The sequence below is a fragment of the Dasypus novemcinctus genome, chromosome 13, assembly GCF_030445035.2.
Source record: "Dasypus novemcinctus isolate mDasNov1 chromosome 13, mDasNov1.1.hap2, whole genome shotgun sequence".
NCBI lineage: Eukaryota > Metazoa > Chordata > Mammalia > Cingulata > Dasypodidae > Dasypus > Dasypus novemcinctus.
This window is the reverse complement of record NC_080685.1, coordinates 90281456-90309260: the sequence shown is the minus strand read 5'-3', so window position 1 is coordinate 90309260 and position 27805 is coordinate 90281456. Positions and strand designations below refer to the sequence as shown.

General features: G+C 45.9%; 1 protein-coding gene and 1 pseudogene across 25 annotated transcripts in view; one reads left to right on the top strand and one right to left on the bottom strand.

Moving 5' to 3' along the window:
- The window catches only part of NFASC (neurofascin), a 197916-nt gene that overhangs the window by 135016 nt on the left and 35095 nt on the right, over positions 1-27805 (bottom strand). The gene's annotated exons all lie outside the window — the stretch shown is intronic.
- LOC111764277 (leucine-rich repeat-containing protein 34-like) lies at positions 259-27278 on the top strand (annotated as a pseudogene).

Below are 27805 nucleotides of genomic sequence, written 5' to 3'. Positions count from 1 at the left end.
CTGCCCAGGAATGGCACCACACACACAGAGAGCTGACACAGCAAGATGACGCAACAAAAAGAAACACAGATTCCTGGTGCCACTGATAAGGATAGAAGCAGTCACAGAAGAACACAGTGAATGGACAGAGAGAGCAGACAACTGGGGGTGGGGGGAGGAAGGGAGAGAAATAAATAAAAAATAAAAACAAAAAAAATTAAAAATAAATCTCTAATAAAGAAGAGGTGTTACAGCTGCTGGACGTGCAGCGGGGTCGCCATGGCAATGCCCCCACCTTGGCTGGCATGGCAGAACGTCTGGCAACATCAGGAGGGGATGGCCCTCCCAGGCCTCGGCCCCCACTCCAGTCCCTTCTCCTGCCCCAACTCCGACCCTAGCCTCAGCCAAAGAGATCATTCCAGCATCTATTGCCAGTCTTTGAGAACATTACTATGATCTGTGAACGAAAAGTCCCAGAAAATTAATCTTTTTATATTGAATATACTCTAGAAAGTAGATGAAGGAAGTAAAAAGGGATTGGGAAAAAGAATCACATTAAACAATGCTGGTAACAATTGCCTAATACCAGTAGAAAGAGTAACCAGTAAAGATTTTTGGATTCTTTCCAGAATTTTAAAGACAAATCCATATATTACGGGTTTGGATGTTAGATACAATCTACTCAGCAATGTGGGTGCGTGCCATGCTGCAAAACTGCTTGAGAAACAACTTAATCTCATTTATTTAAACCCTATGTTTAATGATATCGGGCCTGATGGTGGAGAACTGATTGCTAAAGCGCCACATAAGAATACAACTCTGAAGTACCTAAGGATAACTGGAAACAAGATTGAAAATAAAGGTGGAATGTTTTTTGCTGTAATGCTATGGGTTAATTCATCCTTGGAGAAATCATATCTGGGAGACTGTGATCTTGGAGTGCATAGTGTGATAGCATTTGCTACAGGACTAACTCAAAACCAAGCAATTAGGGGAATAAACCTAAACCATCCTATATTGTATGGTGAGCAGGAAGAGTCCACGTCCATTTAGGCCACATGTTAAAAGAAACTCACTGCCTTGTTGAACTACACATGTGTAAGCATGATATAAAAAATTATAGTAGGAAACAGTTACGTGATGCACTGTATCGAAACTCTAGCCGATGCAACCTTGATGTCAGCTGCAATAAAATAACTCATGATGGAATGGGGTTATTTGGCTGGTGTACGAAAAGCAACATTACCCTGGAAGTAATAATCTTACTTTTAACAGAGTAGAAAACACAGGAGCAAATTATCTCAGTGAAAGTCTTGCTTTACATAACAGGACTCTTAAAGCATTGTCAGTGTTTAGCAACAACATAAGAGAAGAAGGACTTGTTGCACTTTCACAATCAGTAACAACAAATCCCACACTCACTAACATCTACATTTGGGGAAACAAATTATACATGTGTGGCATATTCAGACTTAATTCAAACAGGCCATCTACAACCAGACAATACAGATGTGGATCCATTTGTGGTGGACGACTGTGTTTATCTTGGAGAAGTCGCCAATGAATTTAAAATACATTATTATTGGACACCAACTTAAGGAGAAGCTCATGGCACTCTTCTAATGCAGGTTTTGCCCTTGTGCCAGAAGGTCACCACTTACGAAAAAGAAGTTATAAAATAATTTTTGTATATTTGTCTTATTATTTTCACAGTCCATAGCCATCAATATTTTATTGCTTACTAAATTAATTTTCCTTCATAAATAAGTTATTTTTGTCAAATGTGTAAAAGAGGGAGGCAGTTGTGGCTTGAGTGATAGAGCTTCTACCTACCATATGGGAGGACTTGCGTTTGATCCCCGGGGCCTCCTGGTGAAAAAGAAGAAGAGAAAGCGTGTACACGTAGCGAGCCAGTGCCTGTGCGAGTGCCTGTGTGGTGAGCCAGTGCCCGCGCAAGTGAGCCATGCAGCAAGATGATGATGCATCAAAAGAGAGACAAGGAGAGAGTCAAGGTGAAGCACAGCAGAAACCAGGAACTGAGGTGGCGCAATTGACAAGGAAACTCTCTACACATCAGGGGTCTCCAGGATGAAATCCTGGTGAATCCTGGAGTGAAAATGAGAAGAGAAGACAACACAGATGGCAAAAACAGCAGGGTGAGAGGAGGGGAAGGGGGAAAAATAAATAAATCAACAAATCTTTTTTTAAAATGTGTAAAAGATATGACTGTATTGAAATGTGTATGATTGACCATTGTGTAAAACTAAGTAGTATAAAAAGAAATTTTACAAAGTAGAGACGAAAATTTTAACTTTGGACAAAGAGACCAAGGAACTAGACTAATTTCTTTTTATAATGAAAATATACTCAAGTAGTTTTGAAACAGCATAAAAGAAAAGGTCACTACAGGTATAATACTAACTCAAAATTGTTATGAAATAATAAAACTTCAGGTGGTAAATTTTCAGTGAATTTCAAGAAGTCTCCAAGTTTAGAAGCTGAGCAAGTACTCCATATATCTTATTTGTGTGTTATACATGAGTATTAATAACGGTTTCACAAATATAGGTAAATATATATAAATACACACACATACCCCTTTCCAAACAAGCAGTGCTACCAGTTAACTTTTGGTTAAATAGAAGTTAGGATAGTTCTCTGTTGGAGTATGCTAGTAACATTATATTGATATGATTGCAAATAGCTATTGTCCATGGCCAGTCTTGTTTTCAAATTAAGATGAAGAGGAAATAGACACTACAAGTCTTTGATTACAGATCTATATCCACCACCACTTTTATTCCTCAAATACACCAAGAGGGGGCTGCTTAATCTGAATGATTAATTACTACCCTAAATCAAGCAAAATAAGAAAAAAAATGTGAAAGTGTTAAAAGGTTACTTTAAATCAAGATAAGATTCTGCAGTCTGAAAGAAAATACCACCTATCTCTAAATGTTGTGAGAAAAGAGATAGTATGAAGGTGGTGGCAGAATCTACAGTTGTAAATTGTGCATTCCTCAAATCATAGTTGTATTTATTCAAAAATCAAACATCAAAAACAAAAATATATCTGCCACTGCTCATTTCTTTAGTAAAATAAACAATTAAAATAAGTATCCCCTACTTACTATTTAATGATTTGATGATTTTTAGAGTTTATAATGGCTCTTTATTCATATTTCTGAGGAGGATGGTTATGTAAGGGGAAAGACATTTGAATAAATGTATGAGGCATTATTTTTACTTAACGTCATTATTGAGTCATTGAGTCAGAGAAGACCTAAACAAACGCCATCCATCTTCATGCTTTCAGAGAGCTGAATTTGAATCATCCAGGACCTATGGTTAATATCCTAGGACTTAGGCCGAGTCTCTTCCTGAAAAAAAATCTTAAAACATCTGAAATTGGCTGAAAAATACACACCCAGTAGTCCTTAAGAATGTATTCAACTGGGGAAGCAGACTTGGCCCAATGGATAGGGTGTCCGCCTACCACATGAGAGGTCTGTGGTTCCAATCCCGGGCCTCCTTGACCCGTGTGCAGCTGGCCCATGCACAGTGCTGATGCGCACAAGGAGTGCCGTGCCACGCAGGGGTGTCCTTGCATACGTGCAAGGAGTGCACTCTGCAAGGAGAGCTACTTAGTGCAGAAAAAGTGCAGCCTGCCCAGGAATGGGGCCGCACACACGGAAAGCTGATGCAGCGGGATGACACAACAAAAAGAGACACAGATTCCGGGTGCCACTGACAAGAACACAAGCGGACACAGAAGAACACATGGGAATGGACAGAGAGCAGACAAATGGGGGGGTGGGGGTGGCAGGGAAGGGGAGAGAAATAAATAAAATAAATCTTTTTAAAAAAAAGAATGTATGCAACTAATTTCAAGGTTTTTTAAAAAATATATACCTTGTTCCTACGTTATTTTGGCAATAAAAACTACCACAGACACACACACAAACACAAGAGGTGCCTTTTCTATATCAATTGAGATGATCGTGTGTTTTTTTCCTTTCATTCTCTTTATATGGTGTATACATTAATTGATTTTTTTATACTGCACCACTCTTGCATACACAGTACACATAATTCTTGATTATGGTGTACATAATTCTTTTAATGTGCTTTTGGATTTAGTTTGCTTGTATTTTGTTGAGGATTTTTACATCTATATTCATAAGGGATATTGGTCTGTAATTTTCTTTTCTTGTGGTATCTTTATCTGCTTTACTATTAGGACTATGGTGGCCTTATAGAATGAATTAGGGAGTGTTCTTTCCTCTTCATTTTTTTTGGAAACGTCTGAGTAGGTTTGGTGTTAACTCTTCTTGGAAAGTTTTGTAAAATTCACCAGAGAGTTCTCTGGTCCTGGACTTTTCTTCCTTGGGGGGAGTTTTTTTAATCCCCTTTATTAAAGAAGTTGTGGTTTACAGAACAATCACATAAAATTCAGGATTCCCATATACTACTTCACCACCAACACCGTGCATAGGTGTGGAACATTTGTTATAATTGATGATAGCACATTTTAATAATTGTACTATTAATTAAAGTCTATGGTTTAACCTAGGGTTCACTGTGTAGTGTAGTTCCATGGATTTTTAAAAAATTTTTTATTCTTTTACCATACAGTCTAACATTCCTTCTTTTAATCATATTCAGTTATGTACTTCAGTGTTATTAACTGCATTCACAATGTTGTGCTATCACCACCACCATTCATTACCAAAACATTTTCTTCATTCCTAACAGGAACTCTGTACATTTTAAGCCTTACTTCCCATTCCCTATCCCTACCCCATCCCTTGGTAACCATTCTAGATACTGACTTTATGAGTTTGCTTATTCGAATTGTTTCACACCAGTGAGATCATACAATATCTGTCCTTTTGTGTCTGGCTTATTTCATTCAACATGATGTCTTCAAGGTTCATCCATGTTGCCACATGTATCAGGACTTCATTCCACTTTACAGCTGAATAATATTCCATTGTATGTATATATTACATTTTATTTATCCATTCATCCGTTGAAGGAAACTTGGGTTGCTTCCATTGTTTGACAATTATGAATAGTGCTGCTATAAACAACAGTGTGCAAATATCTGTTCGAGCCCCTTGTTGGAAGGTTTCTGATGACTGATTCAATCTCTTTACTTGTAATTGGTCTGGTGAGATCTTCTGTTTCTTCTTGAGTCAGTGTAGGTAGTTTGTGTGTTTCTAAGAATTTGTCCATTTCATCTAGGTTATCTAATTTGTTGGCATACAGTTATTCATTGTATCCTCTTATAAGCCTTATTTCTGTGTGGTTAGTAGTAATGACCCCCTTTTATTTCTGATCTTACTTGTGTCCTCTCATTTTTCTTTATCATTCTAGTTAAGTGTTTGCTGATTTTATTGATCTTTTCAAAGAACCAATTATTGGTTTTGTTGATTCTATTTTTTTTTAATTCTCTATTTCATTTATCTCTGCTCTAATTTTTGTTATTTCCTCCTTTCTGCATGCTTTGGGTTTAGTTTGAGTTTCTTTTTCTAGATACTCCAGTTGTGAGGGTGGGTCTCTGATTTGAGATCTTTTTTTCTTTTTTAACGTAAGCATTTAAAACTATAAATTTCCCTCTCAGCACTGCCTTTGCTGCATCCCATATGTTTTGGTATGTTCTATTTTCATTTTCATTTGCCTCAAGATATTTCCTAATTTCCCTTGTGATTTTCTCTTTAACCCACTGGTAGTTTAAGGGGACATTGTTTAATTTTTATATATTTGTGAATTTTCCAGTTTTCCCTCTGTTACTGATTTCTCATTTCATTCCAGATGTGGTCAGAGAAACATCGTTTTTAAATTTATTGAGACTTGTTTTATAACCTAATATATGGTCTGTTCTCGATAATGATCCATGTGTACTAGAGCAGAATGTGTATTCTGCTGCTGTTGGATGAAGTGTTCTATATATGTCTGTTACGTCTAGTTGGTTCAGAACATTGTTCAAGTCTTCTATTCCTTATTGATCTCCGTGTTGATGTTCTATCCATTATTGAAAGGGGTGTATCAAACTCTCCTACTAGTAATGTAGAATTGTCTATTTCTCCACTCAAATTGGTAAGTATTTGTTTCATATCTTTCGGGGTTCTGCTATTAGATGTAATTGTTATGTCTTTTTGTTGTATTGACCTCTTTATCAGTATATACTGACTTTTTTGTCCCTTCTGACAGTTTTTTACTTAACGTCTATTTTATATGAAAGCAGTATAGCTACTCTGGCTCTCTTTTTCTTATTTGTATGGTATGGTTTTTTCACTTTGAACCTCCTTATATCTTTTAATTTAAGGTTAGTGTCTTGTAAACATCAGATAGTTGGGTCATAGTGTTTTATTCATTCCAACAATCTCTGCCTTTTGACTGAAGAGTTTAATCCATTTACATTTAAGATAACGACTGAGAATCAGGACTTTCTTCTGCTAATTTGCTATTTGGTCTTTGTAAGTCTTATATTTTTACTGTTCTCCAAATTCTTCAGTTAACACATACTTTCATATTTATTTGATTTTTTGGTTGTGTACTAATTTGAGATCCTTCTCATTTCTTTATGTATATATTTTCCAGATATTTTCTTTATGGTTAACAAGAAGCTTAAATTTACCTCTTCCTGCAATGGGCATATAGGCTGGCTTCACTCCATGCTGCGGAAGTGGTAGTGAGGGGTAGGGATTCTCCTACCGTTTTTAAAGCTGTGTTTTCTTAATTCAGCATGGCCCAGGCACTGCAGTCCTTTACTATTTTCCAGAGTGTTGAGGAAGATGGCTCTGTCAGCTTTTGCTAGTTGTTCAAAGATCTTGTGGGGCAGTGACACCCTGCACTGCTTTATAATGCTAGCTTGGCTGACTAGAAGCAAAGAATATAGGATTTTCAAAGGTCAGGATCAAGTACACCAAGCAAGAAGGTGAGGAAATTGGCCAAAACATTGGATTAGAACTGAGCAAAGCCCAGAGGGTTGATTCAGTGTTCCAAGTAGGAGAGAACTCTATGGAAAAGCAGAGACTAACAACCGATAGTAGACAGAAGACCTACTCAGTATTTTAAACTCTGAGTTATTATCTGCCTCAGTGAGGTAATTGTTCTTGATTCAGAGTAAATGCCTAATAAGTGCTGGATTGAATGTGGAAGGTGGAAGAAGACAAGAACAAAAAAAAAAATGGGTGTGAAAGACACTGCTTATTGCCTGCCCAACAGTCATTTCCTCCTTTCCCAGTTTATAGATCTTCCAGCTCTAATGTTTGAACTCTGATTTGACTAAGCCAAGCACATTAATATGACTTCCCTTTGCTAGTAGTTGGTTTAGGGATGGGTATATAGCCAAGTTGGCCAATGACTTCTTAGCCAGCAGGTAAACTTCTGAGAAGGATTTTTATCTCTTTCAAAGATACTACAAAGGGGCATTATGTTTATTCTTGCAGGAATTTGACTATTAGAGGTCATGATGCTTGAAAGTGGAAAGACACAAAGAACCTGGGTCTTTTATAGCCTGTTATGTCCTGCCCCAAACCTAGAACCATCTACTTTCAGACTGCTTAATTTGAGAGGTAATTAAATGTCCTTTTACTTAAGTCTTTGTTATCTGTACCTTCTGTTAAAGGTTATCTGAAAGCAGGAAAATGGTAACTTGTGAGACAATCTGTATCAGCTTTCACTGAAACCCTGTAATGTTTAAACAGGAATAAAGTTCTTACATATACTAGGCTTTAGTGAACAAGAGAAGAGAAAGAAGGAATGCCAAGAAGCTGGAAAGAGCAGAAAAAGCTCACTTGAGCAGCCCTGGAAGCAGCAAAGCTCAATGCAGTGCAGTGCAATACAATACAACTTAATCTCATTCCACAAATATCAATTGTGTGTCTTTGATGTGCAAAACCCTTGGGGAATACAAAGATGAAGAATTACATTCTATGGATTTTTCTTCCTTCCTCTTTCTGCAAATATGGATTGAGTAGCGGGCCCTGTTGGTAGATCACTTCTTGGTCTTCAAAGGTTCTATTTCCTTTCCCCAAACTTCAAACTTTCAGCGATGTTCTCTCCTTAATCTTTGCAGTCTCCCTGGAGAATCAGCTCCACCAATGGATTCAATCACCACCTATTCAGTAATGACTCCGGTATTAATGTTTTAGTCCTTTCTTCTCTCCCACAATTAATCCCCATTTCCAGCTGTTTGCTGACCGTCTCCACTAGCATCTCCCTTAGGTATCTTAAAAACAACATATTTAAAACCAGGCTCATGATCTTCTATAAAAACTTCCTCCACTTTCTCCTCTTTATAGTCACACCATCAATGAATGACACCATTATCCAGCAGGTTCACCATGCTAGATCTGAGAATCAGACTCTTTTCTCTCTCTCCATGCCTCCCACATCCAACTCCTTTCTATTTTGGCTCCTAAGTATTTATTCTGTCCCTTACTATTCATGCTTCCTGCTGATACTTTAATTCAAGTTTCAACTGGGTCACTATTATTTTCATTGTTTTCTGCTGCCTAACAATATTAATTTTGAGCTTCTGCAAGGTGTACAGTGATGTCCTCAGTTCTGCTGATGCTACAGATTTCCTTCAGACCTCAGAGCATCTGGGTCAAAAGGCTCAGTGGGTGTGCTTTAGCCCAGGCCAGTGACTAGCAGTAATTTTAGTCTCTGCTTTTCACTCTTGGTTCCAGATTGGTTTTGGGGACTTGCTCCCAGTCTTGCCCCACCTGGTCAGGTTGGGTTAATGAATGTCAACTGATTATGGCAGAATGTCAAAGTGCAAAGCTCTGAGCTGTTACATCTATTTCTGGTGCTAGGGATTGAGTATGAAATATTGGGCTGCCTGTGGCATGAAGGCATGAGATGTGATAAGGAAAGAAAGGGTTTTGTGGTTCTAGAGAGAAGAAAATGCCTAAGCTGTAGAGATATGGTCCAGGGTCCAGGGAGAACCACTGATGAAGGCATGAGCAGCATGGCCAAGGGCTGGGTGGCAGGAGTCCTGGGTCCTAGTTCTAATCTGGTCACTTAACCCTCTGAGCTTTTGTTTCTGTCCTTCACAAAACACAGTTGTGACAAAACAAGACTCTGCATCCTAGTCCTGGTTTTCCACCCTTAAATAATTCTGGATCCTTTTCCCACCAGAGGTAAAAGGGATGGAGCAGATGTGAAAGGTATGAACCATATAGATAATCTTATCCATTTCATCATTTATTAATACATATGAAAATGGTAAAACTTAAGTCATAGCGCCATTTGCAATGCAACTATATATGTTGTTCATAGGGTACAAAGCTGTCCGATAGCAATATAATGCCACAAATGTGAACCATATATGTAATTTTAAATTTTCTAATAGTTATATTTTAAAGGTAAAATTAGTTTTAATAATATATCTAAAATATCATTTCAACATGTAATCAATATGCAAAAATCATTAATGAGGCAGTTTCTATTAAACATAGTTACTAAGACTTCAAAAGCAAGGTGTGCATTATTTTTTATGGCATATCTCAGTTCAGATGGGTCACATTTCAAGAATGCAATAGTCACATGTGGATAGTCACTAAGGCCCTGGACAACACAGCTCTACACTAACCAGCTGACAGCAGCATAAGCCAGATATGTAAGTGAGGCCATCTGACCCCATCCGGCCCCTTCGGGCCACCAGATGACTGCAGCCACATGAGTAACTCCAGGTATGACCATCAGAGGAACCATCTAACAGAGCCAGCATAAACTGTTGACCTATGGAACTGTGAAGAAATGATGTAGTTGTTGTTTTAGGTCATTGAGTTTGGGGGTGGCTTGTTACACAGAAATAGATAACTGATTCAGTAGTAGATAGTGCTGCAATATTTGCTAAGGTTCTGAAAGTCTTAAGACTTTATATAAGGAGGTAAAGAAGGATGAATCTAATCTAGTAAAAGCAGTCTTCAAATGTGTAGTCAATCAGAGAATTCACTTTTATTCAATATGCTTCAATTTTACCAACCCCAAGCCACTCTCCTCTTCATATACTAGGAATCATTCACTAACTCAAAATTTTAAAAGTATCACATGCTTATAGTACAAAGACACATTCTTGATACTCAGTACTGACAGAAGAGTCCACAGAAGCTTTTCCCCTGGGCTAGGCTAGGTGCAGGGTTCCATGCAGGCCAGGACTAGAGAAGATAATGGCGCTAGGTCTCCTTGCAGACTAGGTTAGTTTGACCAGAGGTTTTGTCGCAGCAGGCTAAGTGGCAGCTGTCATTGTTGCTTGCCTGGGCATCTTTCCTTTTCATCTCTATGTTGGCAGCCAGACATTTAATCAAGCCCCTGCAGGGTCCCCTTTGTTTAGGAAAATAAAGAATGCTTCCTACTCCAGCCACACAGTCTATGACTCATACTCTTGCTGGTATTCAAAGAAAATCTATCTTGACTCCTGTCCACAGAGCTATGCGGGTGTGTGGTCAAGTGCTGCTTCAGATCCTCTTGGCCCCAGTTGTTTCTGGGGTCATTTCTTCCACTCCCAGGCACTAATAAAGGTATTATTCCATCCTCTACATTGGCACCACCCAACTGTTCCTAGCCTCACTTCCATATCACATGCTTCCCCATTGCCACTGAGCTGTGAGGCAACACTGGGAGCCCATATACCAGCAACGCAGAAATGCTAGGGAATTCATGCCCAGGGACAGGTCTTTGACCAAAAGCAAAGGGTAGCTGGTGGATAAATTCTTTCCCTTCTTCACCTGATGGACTGTTGGGAGAAGCAGTCATTTAATATGGTCCCAAATGAAGGAGCCGATGGTTGGGCCTGATAGCACGTGGTGGCCAGATCAACAATGCATCCTCGTATTGGCTCGCCCTATTGCCCTGCCTTCCCTACCTTTCCCTTCATGTCTGTTCCCTGGGATAGCAATCCCCTCTAAAATTGCAGCACAAAACCTTTGCCTTAGGTTTTGCTTTCTGGAGAATCCAAGCCAAGATACCAGCGACCTAGAATCCAGTTAGGCAGGAGATATTTATATTACACACACACACACAACCCAATAACATTTCAGGCACCTTATGTTTAACTGCTTCAAGAGAAACCCACATTTCTCTGGTTCTCATCTTAAGTAATGTCTTCTTTGTCCATCCCACTGTCTTTGCCCCAGAAGGCCTGGCACACTCCCAAGGCATCCGACCACTGCATAAGCATCAGAGGATTCATGCTACTGTCACTCCCTCTCCTATTCCCCTTAGAAAAGTACCCTCTGCTTTCCAAAGAAATAGACATCACCTTTCTTAAGTACTTTTATGGAAGATTCGTAAAATGCTTCACTCCTTCCTTTTCCTGGTCTTTCTTCCAACCTAGTCTAGGTTCAAGAGCTTGGGTTTCACATGCTCATTTCCTTTACCTATAAAATGATGGGTTGTTTGCTCTAAGGCCTGCCTTGTATTGCTGTCTGGATTTTCATGTAGAGCGATCTAGTGTCATCAATCACGCTAGAGGTTCTGTGAAGGTGTACATGAGGTCTTGTGTAGCCCTGACCCCCTGGGTGGCTCCCAACACAGGAAGAGGTGAGACAACCACTACCTGAATGAGTGGCTGAAGAAATGAATGTCACCAAGGAGGTCTCTCAAGGAGGCCCAAATAGTCAAAACCATCTCAAAAAAGAAGAATGAAGTTGGAGGACTTACAGTTTCCAATTTTAAAACTTAATACAAAACTACAGTAATCAAAACAGCATTGTCTTTACACAAGGACACACATATAGATCAATGGAATTGAACTGAAAGTTTAGAAATAAACCCTCACATCTATGGCCAGCTGATCTGTGACTAGAGTGCTAAGTCCACTCAATGGGTAAACAATGTCTCTTCAACGAATGGTGCTAGCAAAACTGGATATCCACATGCTAAAGAGTGAAACTGGACACATATACAAGAATCAACTCAAAATGGATCAAAGACCTAAATGTAAGTATGAAAACTATAAAACTCCTAGTAAAAAATCATAGAAAAGCATCTTCAGAGCCTTGTATTAGGCGATGGTTTCTTGGACTTTACCCAAAGTGCATGCAACCAAAGAGAAAATAGATGTTAGATTTCATCAAAATTTCAAAATTTTGTGCATCAAAAACTTCATGACAAAAGTAAAAAACAACCTACAGAATGGAAGAAAATATTTGGAAACCACATATCTGATGAGCATTTAATATGCAGAATATAAAAGGAAACCCTACAACTCAACAGCAAAAGGATGAATAACTCTGGCCCCAGGCCTAACATGAGGGAAGTCAGCCACATTTACCCGTGTGCACTGCCTCACCCTAAGCAGCCCTTAGGAAGGCAGCTCTCACAGCGCTCACAGGACAGGGGGAGGCCCACAAAGACCTTTCGCTCTCATCTGATGACTAAGTTATCAAGGCCTTGAGGAAATAAATGTCCTTTCCTTTGCACACCCAGAGCAACTGGAAAGGGAAGTCAGCTGCCAAGGGGAATTACCCTTTTAAGTGGCAGCAGGATGCTGAGATAAGGTGGGGTCTGGTTACAATTAGTAGCAAGCACTGATGTTAATGGATTCTACAAATTTGTACTCTGAAGACCTGATGACAGCTCCCAACCGCCAGATAAACATCACCAATTACCACCCAGTACTTTTACCTTCGCTGATTGTCCCAGGATCTGGGAACTCTTAGAAAGCTCCATTCTAATGTGAGGAAAGGAAAAAAGGATAATACCCACTTGGGGGCAGATGTCTGGACCACCTCCTTGAGGGGAAAATGTACTGGGGGAAGAGACACACAAAGCCCCAAGATCTAAGAAGACATTTACCAATGTGTAGAGACAATATGGGTAAAAATTAACTGTAAGTCGTAAAATGTCATACAGATAGCATCAGTACCATCTGCTGATGCAAAATAAATGAACATGATGCTATTCTGAGCCTACAGAGATGCTGTGGATAACCTGCCATATCTGCTTCACATTTCCCCTCTGATAACCTGACTAACAGAGCACTTGAATTAGAGCAAAAGAATAATTTCTGATGGCATCAATAATGGCCATCTTACCGGTTTTTATTTTTATTTTTAAGTAACCCATCCACTCAGCTGACAGTGGTGAGGAGGAAAAATGATAGCAGGACAAACCTTTTGGGAGTTCTATACCAGTTACTAGTAGTTTAACTTCATTGATTGAAGGATTTTGGAACCAGGAAGAGAAGGTTGTGTTGCTTTAATTTTTCTTAAACTTAAAAAAAAATTTTTTTTTTTTTTGGTTTTGGAGTTTCACAAGACCCCTCAAGTCAGCTGCAGAGACCACGGAGTTTTTGCAGACTAAAGCCTCAGTCAATGCGTTCCTTCTCCTCAGCCCCCAACACCCTGCTGACTCTTGGAATTGCTGCTAGAGATCCCACATGAGCCACAAACAGACTGGGATGGATATCGAGGAAACTTGTGCTCTAACCCTCAAGCAGGCACTCATCCAGAAGCAGGAGGCACCAGGCTTCCCAATCACCTCCTCTAACTCCAGGGAAGCTTCAGAGACTGTTGAGTGGTGGTAAAAACCAATGCATCCAGTTGGCTATTCCTTGCAAAACTTCCCAGCTCCCCAGAACCCCACCTGACAGCTTTCTAGCCCTCTTGTCAAACACTCATCCATTAATTCTAAAAGTATTTATTAGTCTCTATTACGTGTGAGGCCTTCCCATCTCACCTACCTCCCAAGACTACAATTCTATTCCATCTAGGGAATTTAAGGTGCAGTGTAAGAGGCTATACTCACTGGTTCCAGACTTCATTCTGTACTGCAGGGGGAGTGTCTGGGGACTGGCGAGCTTTGGTAGACAGGAATACAAACAGCTAGAAGCCCAAAGGCAAAGGAGAAGCAAACATGAACGTAGCCTGTTGACAGGGAAGACAGGGCAGAGTCAAGCAGTAGAAGGGAGTATGCTCAAGAGACCATTTGCAGCTTCTGGTAGTGAACTGTGAACAGAGCTGCTTTATTGCAGAGCAGCTGATTCACCTTCCAATATTAGCACCAGATGGGTGAGAGCCAGTGACTGTTCAGGCTCTGTTTACCCACTAATTTGTTAACAGCAGGTCAGTACTTCCAGCCTCAACTTCGCAGAATAAAAAGCAAATCAAACACAATCTATTCCCATGGTGACTCTATATTCTGAAATAAAAATCATGACACAGTTGTACTAAAGGGGATAAAAGGCCAGATTATTTGAAACCAGGAAGGTCCTGAAAAATCTTAAAAACCCACAGTCATGACAACTAGGTTCCCAACCAAGAAATGATCATTTCAGAAGCAAAGTTCAGGGTGTATAGAGTGCCTGGTTCCAGCTTTGCCACTAACTAGTTATATAACACTAGGCAAGGAAGTCACTTCTCCCCAGACCTCAGTTTACTCATTTGCACAATAAGGGGATGGGATTAGAAAACCAAGGCCCCTTTTAGCTAGGCCAGGGGTTCTCAAAATGTGGTCCCAGAGGAGCAACATTCCCTGGGAACATATTAAAATTGCAAATTACCGCACCCCATCCTAGTCATCCTGAATCAGAAGCTCAGGGCGTGGGCCCAACAATCTGGGCTTGACAAAGCATTCCAGTTTGAGAGCCACTGAGCTAGGACATTTTATTTTTTGGTAAGTGATAATGAGCTGGGTAAGCGACATTTGTAGGAAAATAAAATGCACACACATTCAAACACATAAAATCAATACAGGGGGAAATGAATAGGAATGAAGAGGGCACTTAACCATGTTTTCAAAACTGAGGTGTAAACAGAAAGCAGTAAGTGCATTTTTTAAAAAATCAGATTTAATATATCCAAATGAGTGCTGTCCTCACAAGTCACTACAAGGCTATGCCTGTGTTCTAATAATATAGTTCTTGTACAAAACATTTTTGATGTTTTATTTGGAACTGATTTCTGAATTAGTTTAGAAACTGAGCAAAATCAGCTTCATTTGTTTGGAACTAAAAGTATCTTCATTCAGCTTGATCATATAATTTATTTTCCTGATTAAGCTGCTTCTAGAAATCGAAAGCTCTCTAAAAGGAAGAAGACTGTCTATCCCTGAGGAGATTCAAAGAATGTGCTGCAGGTTCAGAGGCAATTTCCAAAGCATACCTCAGCCATGTTTTGGATAATGAAAGAACTATGTGTTTGACATCCCGAAGTGTCCATCTGGCAAGGGGCAAGACTCGTTTCATGAAAGCTCAGACCTAATAGCTGAAAATGGAACAAGGGACGATTCGGTTCAGAGCTTACCCTTCAAAGGGAATTGTTACCACCATTTCAGAGATGACGTAGCTGAGGCCCAGAGGGGACAAATGATTTGTCTAAGGTTAAACAACTAATACGTGGAACCAGAAATCAGCTTTCCCAAAGAATCCTGAATAGGCTAATAGCCTTTGAGTCAGGGACTGAGGACTGGACAAGCTGTGGACGGCCCAACCCATGGGGTTATGATGTCAAATCAGAAGAGGAGGCTCCCATCCCAGCCACTTTCTTCATAAAACAAAAGACTCCTTTGAATTTACTGAATATTTTGGCACCAGCCCCGGTCAATTCTTTTAGCCTTTGGTGGGTTGAAAAATATTTCTAGCATCCCACAGGGTCCAGTGAAAACTCAGAGGGTGGAAGATTCTTTCTCCATCTAGCCACATAGGCTTTCTGGTCTTTGGGAAGGAGGCACCCGTGGACTTGACCCCTGGGGAAAGTGAAGGGGGGTGGTGGTGGAAGGTTCTATTTCCTGGGCCACCTGCCACTCAGAAATTCACCTGGCCCCTCAGCCCAGGACTCCACACTGTGGTATTCCAGTGTTCACTTGGGGAAGCAGATACTAAAAGTGGAAGGTTATTTTGAATATATGTTGAGCTTATTGCTAATCCTACTTCAACTCCTCAAATGTCCTTAAAAGTCATCTTCTTCGTTTTATGGAACTCTCTCCCACACGCTTTGCATTAGCCTCTCTTTTATGTGCGATTCTCTCTCCAGTTAGACTGCACTTGCTAGCTGGCGTGTGAAGGACTCTTCCCTTCCCACAGCACGCAGCACGCAGCTGGGCACAGCGTAGGTACCCCGCCCCGCGTGATGAGGAAGGTGAGGATGAGCTGCATGTACTGACCACCTCCCATGGCGAGGCACTGGGAGAAGCACTCTATTAATGGGTGTTGCCTTAGCCAATCCTCTCAACAGTACTATGGGAGAGGTACTAACAATTCTACTTTTCAGATAAGGAAGCTGAGGCTCAAAAAGTTTCTTTAGCCTAGTCAAGGTCAAGGGGAAGAGCTCAAATGCAAACCTAGGTCTCTGTGACTCCAAATCTGGAAGTGTTAACGCTTAGACAACTCCCATCCCTCTAAAAGCCCAAAGGTAAGTAGGTAGACCACCACCCTCAACTTACCTTCTGCTTCTTGGAACTGGGTCCTCATGCCCTGGAATTTGGACAGGTCTCGCCGGCCCCAGCCCCTTCTGCCTGCCTCCCATCCAGAGCCTCACACGCTCCCGGCCCCCCAGGCTGGGAGAGGGGCAAAAGCAAGGGTCTTCAAACCGACGGCATGATTTTAGGAGCCATGACCAAGATCACGGACCTCTGAAGAACTGCGAGAAGAGGTAGAAATGAAGCTGGCAGCCCGAGAAGGGGTAGAACCTCGAGGGCCACGGACCTCCTTCCTCCTCGGGCCCCGATGCCATCCCACGAGGGGCCGCTGCGCACGAACGTTCACCTTGGAGCCCTCCAAACAGTTCGCCCGAAGCCCCGTGCCTTCCCGCCCTGGAGGGCGCCCAAGGCTCTGACAGCATGAGGAAGTCAGATGACAGCCACATGTCCAAGGAGAATAATTGTCACTCCAGCAGAGAGCGGGGAATGTTTATTTTAAACTCCCAAATGGACCGTGACCCTCCTGAGCAAGGCCCACGCTCAGGAAGAAATGCAGGTGCGGGGGCATTGGGCCTCGCTGCCCACCTGGGTTCCTGGCCCCGCTCAGGCAGGAAGGGCTCTGAGCGAGGCCTCAGGGCACTCAGGCTCCAGGCCTAGCTGCACCAGTATCTCTAAGAGGCCTCCCTGGGCCTCAGACCTCTCATCTCTACAGGAAGGGCGTCATCACGTGGCTTCTAAAAGGCCTCCTGCCTGCGCAGGTCTACGGTCCTGACCAGGCTGTGAAAGCCACCTTGCCCACCCCATGCCAGGCTGCAGACAATGGAGAGCCGGTGTGGGAGAAGGGGCCTCGACCTGGCCCACTCCCCGGGAACCTGACCCTGCTTCCCCTCAACCACAGGTGAGCTCTGACAGTCTTCCAAGGAAAGTGCTGACCTGTGGCCTGGTTGGTTTGTGGTTAAACGAAAGGCTGCAAGCTGGTGAGCCAGGAACCAGGCTCCCGAGGGCTGCGTCCCCACCCACCTGCCAGCTGACTCCTGCATGCACGCACCCCCCCCACCCCCACCCCCCCGGCTGCACGGGCCACGGGAGGGGGGACCGACGCTCCCTGGAGGGGCCATCATGCCAGCATGACTTCAATGAGACCTAAGTGATGGGGAAGGGGCCAGAAAGCAGAGTTTATGGGTCACCGCTCCAGTGCAGTCCCAGCTGTCACTCACTTTCAGGCATTTGGGACACAAATGTCCTGGGCTGAACAGCTTCACTTTGTTTTATCCCAGTTCAGGCTCCCTTTCAGCCAGGTAGGCACACTCCTTGGCGGCCCCAGGGCTCGTTCCAGATGGCCTTCCCCAGCATTCACCCAAGTCGTGCCCTTGGTGCGCCTCTAACACCCGCCCCTGCTTTCCACTGCTGCTCAAGACCTGCCCTCCAGAAAGTCCCGCCCCCAGTGCTTCCCACCTCAGTCCCTCATGTACATGATTTCCAACAGCACACATACAGGTTTCCCAAACTTGATTAATGTACAGATATCTTCTGAAGGAAACAAATCTTAAACTCCCAAGGGCGTATCTAAGACCCTCCAGGAGTGTGCATACCCCAGGGTGAGAAGACTGAAGAAACTAAAGTCTAAGTCAGTGAAAGACAGCTCTCAATTGCAAACTAGACTCTGAAATGGCAAGTTTCATCTTTATCACTGGTAAAAGACTACGGAAGCATATTGTAAACGTCCTCTCAGAATTCCTCAAGAAAAATTGAGCTACACAGTTTATCATTCATCAGATATTTACTGAGTACCTAGTATGTGCCAGACAATGTTCTCGGCAAGGGGAGTCAGTGGTAAACCAGGAACTGTTTACCACAACACTCAGGAGGGGAGACAGGCAATGAAACAGTAAACAACAAACACTATCACTACAGGGAAAAGAGTAAAGGAAAATGAAGAAGAGAAAGAGGAACAATGAGGGTAGGGGTAAAAGAAAGTGCTGGTTTTACCTAGTGTGGCCAGAAGGAGAGACCAGGCCAGACGCCGGAATTACAAATACGGTGAAGGAGAACGCTGGGAGGTCACCCGGACACAGCTCCAGGCAAAGGGAACAGCAAGGAAAGGCCCTGAGGCAGGAGCCACGCCCAGAGACCCTGTGCAAAGCAGAGTGGGCTGGGGTGTGGGCAGTGAAAGCAGAGTGGGCTGGGGGTGTGGGGACTGAAAGCAGAGTGGGCTGGGGGTGGGGGCAATGAAGGCAGAGTGGGCTGGGGGTGTGGGGACTGAAAGCAGAGTGGGCTGGGGGTGTGGGCAGTGAAAGCAGAGTGGGCTGGGGGTGGGGGGAGTGAAAGCAGAGTGGGCTGGGGGTGTGGGCAGTGAAGGCAGAGTGGGCTGGAGGTGTGGGGAGTGAAAGCAGAGTGGGCTGGGGGTGGGGGCAGTGAAGGCAGAGTGGGCTGGGGGTGTGGGGAGTGAAAGCAGAGTGGGCTGGGGGTGGGGGGAGTGAAGGCAGAGTGGGCTGGGGGTGTGGGCAGTGAAGACAGAATGGGCTGGGGGTGGGGGCAGTGAGGGCAGAGTGGGCTGGGGGTGTGGGGACTGAAAGCAGAGTGGGCTGGGGATGGGGGCAATGAGGGCAGAGTGGGCTGGGGGTGGGGGGAGTGAAAGCAGAGTGGGCTGGGGGTGTGGGGACTGAAAGCAGAGTGGGCTGGGGATGGGGGCAATGAGGGCAGAGTGGGCTGGGGGTGTGGGGAGTGAAAGCAGAGTGTGCTGGGGGTGGGGGCAGTGAGGGCAGAGTGGGCTGGGGGTGGGGGCAGTGAGGGCAGAGTGGGCTGGGGGTGTGGGGACTGAAAGCAGAGTGGGCTGGGGGTGTGGGGAGTGAAGGCAGAGTGGGCTGGGGGTGTGGGGAGTGAAGGCAGAGTGGGCTGGGGGTGCGGGGAGTGAAAGCAGAGTGGGCTGGGGGTGTGGGCAGTGAAGGGGTGAAGACGGCCTAGTGGCGGGGGGGGGGGGGGGGGGGGCAGGCCCCACAGGGCCGGCACACCATGGAGCCATGGAGAGGCTGGTTTTACGTGAAGCGGTGAAGGCAGGCCACTGGAGGACTGGAAACAAGGAAGGGAGGGTTTTCCCTTCTCTTTGTCTGCCATGCTGTGTCCTTCAGGAACGTCTGGTTTCCCCGGCAGAGTGGGAGGTCACTGGGAACAGGGGCTGTGTCTCCCCTCTCAGACCAGCAGCCCTTGAGGGCACAAGCTACTGCCCCCACCTTTCCATGCCTTCCCTTGGCCTGCAGGACGGGCCTGCTCACGGTGACTCTTACCTGTGCGGTGCTCTGTCCAGAAAGGGCGCCCCCAAGCCCACCCTGAACTGCCCCACCCGCCACTCAATGCCAGACCTGGCTACCTCAGGTACACATGCCCCCGGGGGTGGGTGGGCAGACACAGGCACAGAGTCTGGGGCTACTCCGCCACCGCCCAGCTCGGGCAACGCTGGTCCCTGCCCGCCCTCCGAGGCACTGTCGTGGGGCACCCACCCACACCAGCTCCCACATCACTGCAACAAACAGCCGCGCTGGCTTCTACCGCCACTGCCCCAGGGGAGCCTCAGTTGCCCGTATCCATAGCAACAGGCATTTGTGTGTTGCGATCCCGGGAGGGCGAGCAGCAGGCGGCTGGAAACACAGTGCTCTGCTTATTCTGAGACTAAGACATGCATTTCTCTTCCTCAGACTCCTGAAAGACACGTCCTTATTCGCTTTCATCTGTCAGTAAGGTGCAAATGCAAATGGTTAAGACGATTCAAAGTCACTTCTTAAAGCTGCTACTGCCCAAAATCTTGCTTTTAAAATACCTGAAAACTCAGGATGGAGCCAACTAGAAAAACATCACACAGCTGGAAGGACCTTTAGAGGAATCACTCCCTGGTCTCTGAGCCAAACAGCACCATCGCACAGAGATTCTATATAAAGAAAAACCCAGGTCTTTTTTTTTTTTTTAAAGGAAACTAAAAATTAAAATACTAATAATAGACACTCCTTTTCTCTCAGCTCCTTAAAGGAAATCCCAGGCCGTTCTTGGCACTCTCATTTCTATGTTTCACATCCCTTTCTGGACAGGCAGGCAGAGCTTTCTAAGGGTAAACGAAGGCTTAAACGAAGTAGGGTGAGGGGCTGCCTGGGGCGGAAAGAGGTTGATAGGTTTTCTTTTAAAATAAATCACTAATTCATCTCTACTATAGACTCAGTCTATTTTCCAACTCTAGAAAACATGTTCAAACTCTCAAAGCGGCCTCCATGCAAAAGCTGGGCTTGCCCTGCCAGCGTCACTCCCAGGAGGGCAGGGACAGTAGCTTTGCTGCCCCAAGACGGGGTGCCCCCCCAGCACGAGGGTCTGAACCTCCTGACCGTGGGGCAAAGCCAGCACATATTCTTGTAAAGAAAAAGGAAACACAAATAAACCCAACTCATTTCTCATCTCTCCATCCCTTTCTGCAGCCCCAGGGAAGAATTCTTTCTAAGTTCCAGCTTTCAATCCTCCCTCTCCTCCCACAGGACTGCCTTGTCTTGGAAATTAAAAAAAAAAATCCCTCAGTTCTCTATAACATCAAGAGGAAAATGTGCCATTTGGCTTCCGCCAAATCCTATGACAAAGTGCATCTGGCGGGGTCTGACATAACCACATTCCAGTGGCCTAAGAGATGGTCCCCTCCCCTCTCCCCCGCTGCAGTCCTCTCTACCCTCTTCATCCTGCACAGACCTCAGCAGCACAAACCCAAGCATCTCCAGCACTGCCAGCTGCACGGGGTGCAGGGGATCCCAGGCAGGCCCCAGTTTCCTCACCTGTATCATGGGGATAACTGCACCCATTTTACAAGTTGCTGGGGAGGTAGGGAATGAGACGATGAACGTAAGGTGCTTGGGCACAGTGTCTGGCACACAACAAATGTTAGTTTTCATTAGCTATTAATAGTTAAGATTCTGTTTGGCAATGGATGGCAGTGATGGCAGTACAACATGGTGAATGTAATTAATACCACCGAATTATACACTAAAATGCTTTAAACTGGGAAATTTTATGTTGTATATATGCTATCGCAATAGCATTTTTAAAAATGAAAATAAAAAACTATTATTTTTGTGAACCATAAACTTTTTGAGAGATGCCAACATGTCTTAGTTGCAGTCCCAGTCAAGTGCCTAGCACATTCTAGATATTAAAAATATACATAAATAAAAATGTTTGTTAAAACTAGTGGAAGAGGCAAAGGCTTACTTGACTCTGGTCCCTGCTTCTGTTCAAGACTGGCTTGGCTCAGCCTTGTTTCCCTAAGGTACTTATCCTCATGTAACCTTCTTTCTTCCCTCTTAGAAGAATCTCTAATAAATAAACTGCAGGAGGAAAATGCTCTCAGAAAGGGAAGCCTCTCTCCCTACCCTGCCAAGTCTTGCCAGGCCTCCCAAAAGCTTTGTCTCCCCCCCACAACCTGGATAGTGTTCAGTAACAAGAAGAATAATGAACCTTCAGAGGGGATTCCAACCCATGGCAATTAACACTCTTCCAGCTGGGAAGAGATGAAGCTCCACGATGCACAGATCTGCTGTTCCCCCTTCGCTTTTCCAGAAAACACCAACTGCTGCCACCTAACTTGGGACAAACCCAAAGATCAAAAAGAAGATCCTGTGAGAATAAACAAAATTGGCTACGTGCTGATAATTGTCGAAGCTGGGTATGTGGGGAGTCATTATACCATTCTCTGTGCTTTACTATATTTTAATCATAATTCCACAGTTTACCAGAACTAGGGAAAGGCAGCCCAAAGCGCTTTTCTTTTCAAGGGAAACTCCAGGACTGGACTTTCTATTGTAAAAGAAAATGCCCAGGAAAATTCTCTGGCTTCTTTGCACTTAAAGGTCCAGGTAGCCATCTAGATAGTGTATGAAAGGTGTTGGCCTCATCAAAAGGACATTGTTGGAATACATGAAAAAAATCGGAATATAAGCTGTAAACTTCATATCAATGCTAAACTTCTCAAGATGGTTTCATAAGCAAATATCCTTATTCTTAGGAAATGTACATGGAAGTATTAAGTGTTCAAGGAGCATGATATATACAACCCATTCTCAAATGTTTAAAAATAGATGGATGGGTAGATGTATATACGTATGTATGTATAAACAGACAGATAGATAGGTAGATAGACTGAGTGATTGATTTAGCGTCTTTTCTATCCTTGATGAACCAAGATGCTTTGTTATATTCTGGTGTTAAGAAACTTAATGGAATCAAACTCCAAAAGTCAGCTGGTGACTAAGAATAGGACATGCTGAAAAGAAAATTTCTAGAGAAAGGAACTCAAAACTCTATTGTTTGAAAACCTGAATCCCCATTCCCCATCAAAGACTGAACTACTGGAAGCACATCATTTTCCCCACAGGCATAAGTAAGAGGAGACAGGGGTGCAGGCTGGGGAAGCATAAATACATTCCATTCCCGGTCCTTGGGAGACAGAAGTTGGAGGAGTAAGAGTTTCTGTGCTGCTGAGTATTTAAAATACCATAATGACAACATCTTGGCTTTAGTTTGTATCTTTTCCCCAGAGCTAAAAGCACATTTAAAATTGTGCATTAAAATATCCTTAAAATATGCCCATTCATAGAGATGGGTCAACTGAATGCCAGAAAGTTTAGGCAAACTGCAGCAAATCCTCAGCAGTGTGCTTCTCACCCAGCTTGCTGCGCGGAATCACTAAGAAACAGTCTCATCGGCCTTTCTGGCCTGCCCAAGGAGAGGAGGAGCTGCTGACCAGAGCCCAAGTTAAACTGCGGTGCTGCTCGCCCCTTGGTCAGCGGGTCCTGGCCCTGCTCCCTGGTGCTTGTCCTCTCACGCCGCTTTGTGACACATACCTCACTGCCTCAAACCCACGGCTGCACCTGTTCTAGGTGGCCTCCTAGCCCCTAGCACCCACCCAGGAGTTGACCCTCTCAAGTCTGGTCCTTTCTGTGCCTCCCTGCCCCTCAATTCAACTAAAAGGACATGGAGGGAGCAGATGTAGCTCAGTGGTTGAACACCTGCTTCCTGTGTACGAGGTTCTGGGTTCAATCCCTGGTACGTCCTGAAAAGAAGGGAAAAAAGGCCATGGACCTCCGGAGTCAATGTTCCCCAGCAGAGCAGCTTCCACTTTCACACCCACAGTGGCAACAACCTGCCACAAACCGAGGGGGAAGCGGGCGTCCCAGCTGCCTCTCTACCACCACGTTATCCGGGGGTTCCCTTCTGAGGGGATTTTGTGCTTCAAATTGTTCTCAACCACAGGCCCAAACTCCCTCAAATCTCTCTTCCTACTGTTTCCTTAGACTCCCGGCAAAAGCAGAGGGAAGGGTGGGGACTTTTCCTGCTGCAAACGCAAGACAAGGGCAGAGAGGAGGTGCTGGGTGCGAGGAGAGCGCAGCAGGTGCAGAGGTGGGGGGTCTGACGCAGAGGCTGTGCTTGGGTCTCCAATAACTGTTATTCTCCCTGGATGCTTAATAAAAGCCCTGGAAGGGGACACAAGGAGGCTTACCACTTGATTCCACTTGTATCTGTCCTAGAATGGGCAAAACAATCTACATCTTTGAGGGGTGACAGACCTATTCCGTATCTTGGTTGGACCGGTGGTTACATGGGTGTATACATTTGCCAAAATTCACATAACTGTAACCTTAAAACGAGTACATTTTATTGAATATAAATGATACCTTAATAAAATTGATTTTAAAAGTTAAAAAAAAAAAGCACCCTAGGAGATGGGGCAAGATTGTCACATGTGTTGGTAGTAATTTAGGAGGCAGCTCCTAAAGGCTCAGGAGGGAAGACAATGCACCCAAATGACCGTGATTTACCAGGCAAATCGATGCTGGGCACAGGGCACGGGGCCCTCTTCCCCGCATCCTCTCCCACCAGCCCCAGAATTTCAGACTCAGGCAGACAAAGCCTCCGCCAGACCTCTTCTCAGGCTGATGGAAGTTGTCCGGAACGTTCCCTCACAACCTAGTTAATAACACCCTGTCTTGTCTGGGGACTTGTGGAGGGGGAGCAGGGTGGCTGGTACCTACTGTTGGTTCCTGGTATGTGCTTAGGCCCATTACCATGTCACTTGCGGCATCTTTCCTCACAAAGCGCCCACGGCAGGGCGCTGAGGGGGTGGGGAGGGGGGAGCTCTGAGAAAGAGAGCAGCCCCAAGACTAGGGGCAGCCGTATTTCGGTGGCTCGTTCAGGTACCCAGCCCTCAGGCCTCCTCGACCATGGAATGAATTCTGCAGAATGTTCCCGCCCACTGATTTTAGGGGGGAGATGCATTTTAACTCTTCAGTGCTGTGTTTCTTGGGCACCTCCAGATTCCCCACTCCTTTCTTTCCCGCTCATCCATCCACTCCCAGACACGTGATGTCCGAGGGGCCGACGGTTTCAGCACTTGGCCACACTCCGGGTCTAACCTAGAGGCTGGGATGCCCCTCCTCCCCCGAGGCCTGCGAGGTCTCCACGAGGGACGAAGGACCTCAACTGGAGGTGTGGGGCTGCTCACAGGCAAAAACCCCACTCAGGGATAACCAAAATTCCCATGTATCCACCTTAATATCCATTCAACTCACCTCTGTCCTGTGGAAGACACAGACCCACGTTCGAATCCTGACTCGCCACTTACTCACTGTGTGAGCTGAGGCAAGTCACGTAACCTCTCTGTCTCCCTGTCCATAAAATGGGGATTGTGGTATCTGCCTCATTGGGTTATGGAAGGGACTGAATGAGGGCATACATCAAAGGCACAGGGCAAGGACTGATGGCAGCCAAAAAGCATAATGCCATTCCCTCCACACCCCCTCATTCTGACCCCAATCAGTCTAGAGCAAATGGAAAGTTACCTCTGCTTTTCAGAAGAGACTTGAAATGTGGGTCCATCTCAGGACCCTCATTTCGGTCACCTGTATCAGACAGAGTATGCTGGGTTCACATTGAAATGAAAATGGGCCCTCAGGTATTTTTTAAAGGTCAACAGAAGTTTAAGAGGCCTGCAAAGTGGACCTGAATCCCCGAGGAGTAAAAACTTTCGTAATGTTCAGACCAGGGCAGCGGGCAGAGCCGTGAAGGGGAGCAGGGCGCTGGCAGAGAAAGGCAAGGATCTGGGGCAGATGCGATCAGGACAAGGAGGCAGAAAGGAGAGAGGGAGGTGGATCCGGGAGGTGGGCTGGGGCTGCAGGAGCCGGAGGAGGGCCCTGGAAAGCCCGCTGCAGACAGAGGGCGGTGGCACGGAGCCATGATTCGATTCCCAGGCCCCAAAGCAGTGGGCTCCGGGCTGCGACGTGAGGAGCCCGGGAAGTCACTCGGTGCCAGCCAGAAACCAGGAGGGTGTGCCCTGGCACTGTCCGGAAGAGAACTCTCACCTCCAGACCCGAAAGAGGGCCAAAGGCACCCAGGGAGCCGCAGGACTGGAACTCAAGCTTGAGCCTCAGCGTAGCCCCTGGCTCCGACAACTACAGGGGGCAGTGGGCGGGAGCAGCCAGGAGGCCGCAGGGCGGTCTCATCCCAGTGGAGCAGGGCAGCAGGAGGTGTGCTACCAGCCCCAGGAGGCTCCCTCCACCACCGGCCGGGTGGCAGAAGGGGGTACTAAGGAGAAGCTGAGAGAGAGAGAATGAAGTGGACAGACGGCTCTTCCTCCCTCTCACCCCCACTGCCACTACCCCAACCAGGCACCATGCTAAATGACTTCATGGATTAGTTCACTTGTCTTCACAAATCACAAGGAGGATGGCACTTGACAGATGAGGAGAGCGGAGGCCGCCCAGCCAGGGGTAGAACTGGGTCTGGAGCCAGGCAGTCGGGCCCCACTGTCCATCTGCACGTCTGCCCACTCACCACACCTCCTCCAGGTGCTGGCTGCGCTCACTCTCCCTCCCCACTGCGGGTCCTCACGGAGGAGAGAGCCCCCACGCTCTTCTCTCAGTCTGCTGCCATGGTACAAATAAGCAGACGGAGCGGGAAGGAAGGGCTCGAGCAGGCCTGCAGCTGGAGCACGGGGAGCCCCCGTCCCCACCCAGACGGCTCGCCCATCCTGAGGGAGGGGCTCTCTCCTCTTGCCCCTTCCTGCCTCAGCTTGGAGACCCCCAGCAGCCGTCCCCTGCACACAAAGGAACTGAAGACGCCCGTATCCTCGGTAAAGCGTCAAGCATTTCCTGGCTCTGCGCTGCTCCCTCATGCTCTGTGCGAGGAGGTTCAGGAAGGGCCTCCCAGGGCTATGGCCCGGTGCCCGCGGCCCCGGCGGAGCCAAGGATTCATTTCTGGGTGAACAGCACACATCTGACTCGAAGGCGATAATGAAAAGTCCATTAAACCACAAGGCTGCTCCCGAGCTCCCGGGGGTAGCTGCTCCCTCTCGGGCTTCCTCTCTGGGCTGGGGGAATTCTCCAGGCTCACTGGCCTTTTCCCAGGACCCCAAATCCCAGGCAGGCTCTTGGTATTCCCCCAGAAGCCGTGGGTCGGGCACACCCTGTGCCTATGGATACATGATCTAGCATCTTTCACGGACAGGCGGCCGCCAGTCAAGGGTACAGAAAAAAAAAAGAGCTGCCGAAATCCCAAGAAAGAAAATCCCCCGAGCGGTCATCCATCCAGAGTCCCGCCTGCAGGAAGGTGTCTTCCAGAAGTGCAAGATGCTGCCCAGAGGTGCCAAAGTTAGAACCTCCCACCCAGCGCCTCTCACGGTCAAGAAGTATTTCCGCGTGCTGGCCTCAGTCCTCCTCGTGGCCACCACGACAATGCACCCTGTTGCCTTCTGCTGGGAGGCTGTGCAGCCTCAGGCTCCCCGAGGGCAGCACTTGGACCAGACGGCCGGGGAGGTGCCTGGCTCAGTCGACGGCGTGACCCTGAGCAACACGCGCTGTTCCCTGGGCCTCAGTTTCCCCAACTCTAAGATGAGGACAGCGTAGGATGACGGAAGCCTCAAGGGCTTGAGGCAGTGCCTGTCACAGAGTGAGCCCTCAATAAACAGTAGCCACTGCTACCTGGAAGGCCCCGTTACCAAGGCAGGGTGCCCAAGGGTGCGCAGTCTGGCTGCTTCTCTCACCAAGGCCCTGCTCTGTTGCAGGACCTTCTAGGAACTGCCTACAGCACCTGACCACCATCAAGCAAGGCCAGTGAGCGCCCCCAGAAGGTGTGGCGGGGGCCGCTGGCTCATTCCTGCAGGCCCGGCTGCCCGGGCCAACTGCGGTGGGCAGAACACACACCCATATCCCCACCCAGCCGCTGGGCCAGCTCATGCCCCCTCCCTAAGTAGACACACAGCCAGCCGGGCCCGTAAACCACAGAAACAATTATCCCAGGAGCATGCAGGTGCTCTAAAAATAGTCACTGCATCATCAGATGTGGGAGGGGGATGGGAAGCGAGTGTCCAGGTGTCGACAGGAAGTGTGGAGCCCTGGGAGCTGCCGTTCTCTGCAGACCCTCCTCAGGGGCA